This window comes from Dipodomys ordii, unplaced genomic scaffold (assembly GCF_000151885.1).
Source record: "Dipodomys ordii isolate 6190 unplaced genomic scaffold, Dord_2.0 Scaffold152, whole genome shotgun sequence".
Classification (NCBI taxonomy): Eukaryota; Metazoa; Chordata; class Mammalia; order Rodentia; family Heteromyidae; genus Dipodomys; species Dipodomys ordii.
Genome location: NW_012267368.1, coordinates 3,191,984 through 3,197,983, shown reverse-complemented (window position 1 = coordinate 3,197,983; position 6,000 = coordinate 3,191,984).

The following is a 6,000-nucleotide window of genomic DNA, read 5'->3' as shown; positions in this document are numbered from 1 at the left end:
AAGGAAGGAAGGAAGGAAGGAAGGAAGGAAAGAAGGAAGGAAGGAAGAAAAGAAGGAAGGAGGGAAGGAAGGAGGGAAGGAAGGAGGGAAAGAAAAGAAAAGAAAGAAAGAAAGGAGGAGGAGGAGGAGAAAAAGGGAAATCAAAGGGTGAAAGAAGTAAAGCCATGTAGTTACATTAATCTAGTGGAGATTATCTACTGGAATATAAGTTTTCAAAAGTATCCCATGAGTACTCATGAACTTGATAGTTTACCTTATTAAAGCTTTATAATTCTAGTTCTGTTTTCTCATCTGTCAAGTTTTATACATGATCTGGTTGCTGTCTTACGGTGATGGGGACTAAGAAAACATAAAAACCTGCTTAGAACAGTGAACACCATTGCAGTAGCTGTGCCTATGGGAGACAGTAAGGGGTGTCCTGTGTGGAAGACAGCAAAGGTGCCAGCAATACACACAGCGAAGCACATGATGGCGGGAAGACAAAGTCCGTGTGTACTTGATGCTCCTGTCCATGTCCCCACCAGCGCAGAAGTCTGGTTGGCATATGCGTTCATCTTCCCGTTCATTCTAACAACATCAGTGCTGAAGAAATGCGTTTCCCACCGCCATTGCTGAGGCCTGCCACTATCGAAAACTTGGCATTGCTTTCATTTATTTCTTCTCTTGCTTTTCATGAGATTTGTTGTTTGAGAAGGCAAGCTCTGTTCCCTGAGCACCTCCAAATCTCCACCCAACTGGTGACTAACACACCTCATTCACACAGGGTTCCACACTGGGATTCTACCCACCATGGTGCCCAGAAAAGGCGTGACACAGGCCTCCCAGAAGCTGCCTTTACTTTGTTTTGTAAATCAAGGATAGCCTTATTATACAAGTGTGCAAGCATGCGGGTGTGCTGGGAATGCACGTGAATGTTGACGTGGCAACTACTGAATACTAAAGAAGTAAGTGCATCCAAAATTCCTTATTCCTGCAATGTGTTTTGCATCTCTTATGTGACACTGCAAACAGAAAGTTACTAAGTTATGTGGACAACGTTAGTTTTTTAAAGTGAAGAATTTTATCCAAGATAGAAATGTGGGATACTTTTGAAACTGGGTAAGTATTCAAAGCTAAGTACGACATGAATTTGTTTTTTTTTCTTTTGGTGCCAATACTGGGCTTGAACTCAGGGCCTGAGCACCGACCCTGAGCTTTTTCATTCAAGGCTGGCACTCTGTCATTTGAGCCACTCCTCCACTCCCAGTTTTTTGATGATTAGTTGGAGATAAGAAACTCATGGTTGCCAGATACTAGTGGCTCCTGTCTGTAATCGCAGCTACTCAGGAGGCTGAGATCCAAGGATCAAAGTTCAAAGCCAGCCCAGGCAGGAAAGTCTGGGAAACTCTTATCCCAGAAAACTGGAAGTGGCTCTGTGGCTTTAAGTGATAGAGCACTCAACTTGAGCAGAAAAGCTCAGGGACAGTGCCCAGGCCCTGAGTTCAAGCCCTATAACTGATAAAATAAAAAGAATATCAAGGTCAAACCATGATCCTTACATCTCAGCCTTGTGAGAACCAAAGTTGGCAGCTTGGGTCCCCAATCCCCAGTCATGTGCAAGTTGCAAAGGCGAGGATTTGACGTCACATGGAAATGGGTCTGAAATTGTGAAAGCTTCTATTGATTACTCTAAATATGACAAAAATAGAAGTGGCAGATATCAGCATGGCTTTCGAGTGATTTATCAAAGAATAATGAGAAAAGAAGAAAAGGAAAGAATTCTGAATTCTACTCATAAGAAGAAAGAGATTCACCAAGTTAACATTGGCTTATATAATTCAATGAGACAATGACAATAAAAGGTATGAAAGTGATAAACACATAGACAATACACCAGTGTGATGGAATGAGGAAAAAATAATTAGAGCCTGTGTGCCTTTAAAATGAATGATTTTGCTTGCAACAAGCCAAGTCACTTCTTAAGTGCCTATGAATGAGTTAAAGGCAAAATAATTTTGAAAACATTTGCAGATATTTTCCTAACTGAAGCTATGATGTAATTTTAAATTTTAATATCAAAGAAATGATATTCCCATGCTATGACTATATCAATATTTAGAAAATGAAAATTTCTCACTAAATTTTCATTATTTATAAATACCTCAGTATCAGAATTAAAAAGCCAAAGATTAATCAGAAATTCCCAGTTTGTTTAAATAATATATTGTATATTTTCCTGGCATGGGCATCTTTGCCTCAAAGCAAATATTTTATTCACCTTTTCATTTCCCAGTATGTTGCTTAAAATGAATCCTGAATAAATTTAGTAAATGAATTCAAATTAAATAATGAAAGTTACCTGTCCTAAAGGGGGAAAAAACTTGTAATAAACAGAATTACTTCTAAAATATGGTATTTTTATGTATGTCATTCAGGTAGAAATATTTTCAAAGCTGTGTAAAGAAAATATATTATCTCCTAAGACTCAAAAAATATATTATTAACTCTTCCAATGGAATTTGATTCCATTCTTGTAGATGTGGGTGTATTTCAAATTGTTCAGTGCATTTTTTAGAATATTGATAACAGAGATAGCTAACAATATGTATTGTGTATGTATAGTGTTAGCATTAGCAGGTGTATTTAAAATTGTTCATGCAAACTAAATAGTGATTCATGTAGAAAACACAAAAATACATGAAATAACTATATGAGGATTAAGGGTTCAAACCAAGTATCAGGCCTGACCGTCTGTACTGAGTCTGCGTTGTTTCCTTGAGTTTGTGTGGCCGACTGGATGTGCGATGTACTGTCCTCAGCAAAGCCGCCCTAGGACCCTGGGAAGCCTCTCAGGACCCGAGGCCATGATGCATTACTCACAGCTACTTTGCTCATTTCCCCATTGTTTCCCACTGAGGAATTCTCTAAACCCAGGATGCATGTGTCAACCTACACTCCGGTCATGTCAAGCCCTGGGTGGAGACCCAGCTTTCCTGGCTAGCGCGGCACATGGGACTCCAATTGTATGATCTCATCCGAACCCCAAGTGTGACGGTCCCTCTAAGAAGTGTGACCTCAGCCGGGCACCATGGCTGACACCTGCCATCCTAGCTACTCAGGGGGCTGAGCTCTGAGAGTCCCATTCAGACCCAGCCCAGGCAGGAGCTGTAAGTGGAGATGTGATTCAAATGGTAGAACACCAGCCTTGGAAGATAGAGCCAGACCACTGTGCAATGTCATGAGTTCAAACCCTAGTACCAGATTCCCCCCAATGTGATCAATAAGAGAGATGGGCATGGATTTAGAATCTAAGAAAGTAGCAGAGACCTTGTCTGACCTTGAAGTTGGCCTCTGGGGGATGCAGTGTCACAACATTTGGCCATGCACCTGTCCACACCCCCCACACCCCAGCGGAAACAAAATTCCTGGGGAATCTGACACTTGTGGCCTAGCATTGGTGTGACATAAAACTTCCCCAGCTTATCAGGAGGAGTGCATTGGACACATGTGCTGGCTTCGGCGTGACAGTGATTTATGACGGTGCCACATAAATCACTTCAGGATTAATCAGCATTCCAGCCGGAACAGAATAATCGACTCTTGTATCTAAGAGGCTGACACAGTAACATAGGTTATCAAGAGATTCTGCTTGCGTTGAGCATATTTCACACTTATAAGTCATTTTTGGGGAAACCATTCATTTCGTGGGCTGGCACATCGGTCAGGAGAAGTGTAAGCATATGACAATTGTGGTGTGAAACAGGAATCAGGATTTGGGGACATCGGTCACGATTTTAAGAATACTGATTTTTCACAATCCAACGCTGCCCTAGTTAGAATTCGGAGCTCAGAAATGACCAGCCACTCCCTGAACACCCAAGCCGTGGGCAGGGACACACCTGCTCACCCACACCCCCCTTCATTTGCCCATGGAAGGAATTCGTATATATTTGGGTTCTATTAGGCAGTAAGTAGGGAAGAAAGGTGGGGATACAGGAGCTTGGGAGAGCATCAAGAGAAACAGAGCTTGTCAGAGCACAGTGCAGGGCAGATGAGAACCGTCCAAAGAGCAAACCCTCATGCATGAGAAACCAGGAAAGGTGTGTGGCAGACAGGCTGGGGGCAAAACTCTCAGACCGGAGCTGAAGCGTCTGACCTGAAGATGACAAGGAACTCAAGAGTCTTCTCATCTAAGCAGGAGATTGCATCCACTAGCTAAATGACTCCAGCTGCTTTGAGTTGAACCGAGTAGGGCCAGACATGCAGGGAACTGAACTCAGTCCCACCAAACCACAGTGAAGGATGTCTCCCTTCCCCACGACCGTGTGTACAAATGGACAGTGATGAGTTCAGGTAAGAACTTCAGGTTCCAGCCTGGATTCCTGGATGCAGGTGTTCTTCCTGAGAGATGCTGTGAGAGGAGAGCCGCACTCCACTCCATTGTATCCTAAGTGAAGAAGCCCTGGCTGTCTGCCTACAAAATGAACAAAAGCAATGACTCCACACATCAGGCAGACACACTTAGCAGCACTGGGTTCCCAGGATATCCTGGCTTGGGTGGTGGGCCCAGTAGGTTGTGGAAAAGGGGTTCTTGCAGGAAAATGGGCCTTTACCCCAGCACAGATTTTAGTGGAGCAGAGAAGAAGAAAGGAGAATTATTTATATGCGCTTACCCTTATTGTCATTTTGATTCCAGGGAGAATGTAGACACTCAGATTCAGACATAGGCGGTGGGATGAAGGACTGCCCTTATAAATAATTTCATAAAAGACACAGGGCCATCGAAGACTGTTTATTGGTGAGAAAAAAAATCTCAGGAGCCCCTGAGAAGTTGTGAATATAGCACACACACGTCCACTCAACAGACCACAGAGGCATTTGGTCGAGTGTGCTAAATTTCTATACAAAAGTGACTCTCTCTTTAATTTTACCTTTTATTTTCTTGCAATTTAGTCAACACTCCAGGGTGGTGGTGTGTGTGTGTGTGTGTGTGTGTGTGTGTGTGTGTGTGTGTGTGTGTGTGTGTGTGTGTGCTGGTAATGAGGCTTGGACTCAGATCTTGGGCTCCCAAGTTTGTTCAAGGCTAAGCCTCTACCATTTGAACCACAGTTCCACTTTCTTCTTTTTGCTGGATCATTAGAGTCTCACTAATTTTTCTGCCCAGGCTGACTTTGAACCTCAAATCTCAGCCTCCTGAACAGCGAGAAATACAGGCATGAGCCACCGCACCCAGTGATACTTTGTCTTTTACTGTTAGGATTTAAAACGCTTCCTCCCTTTCCGAGATGAGCAAACAGCCCTTTTCGTGGGCTTCAGTAATTCCCCACTCGACTATTACATTTAATTATTTTGATTTCCTGCTCTCCTGTTGGATTATACGATTCCTTCTTGTTGAGAGTCACACCTGCTCTCGTTTATGAATTTGTTAGCTGCATGATATTTGGTAATAAGGATTTCTAAGCCAGAAATTAACAAACTAAAAACCCCAAAGAAAAGAGAAGCCTCTCCTCTCCCTCCTGGGCCTATACCTCCTGCTGGTAGGAATTATAATTGAAGAATGTTCCTCTCCATTCTGTTTCAGATTACCTATACTTTTTCAAGTCTCCTTCTAAGGCCCCTTTTCCTTGCTTACATTAAGGTTTAGCATCCAGAAGTACGCATGCATTTGTTCGCCTCAAAGTTTTATCCTTGGCCCTGAGGATCTTGCTTAAGAAGTAAACTCGCCCAGTTCCATCTCTCTCTGCTTTGTCTCGCCATTTACCAAGGACTTCCCTTGGTTCACTTTGTCTGTCAACCAGGTCCCTGGTGAGCCTCCCTCTCCTTTCTGCTAGTCTTCTAAACCATGAGTCATTCTCCCCACATACTCACATCTAGCATGCTGGTTTTTGTTGTTGTTGTTGTTGTTTTGGGTTTTTTTGCCCCAAATAATCTTTGGGACATTTAAGAGCAATTCCTCAATTTTGTCATAATTATATCTTAGGATCTTTCATCAAAGTGACAATAGAATATACCACCCAAATC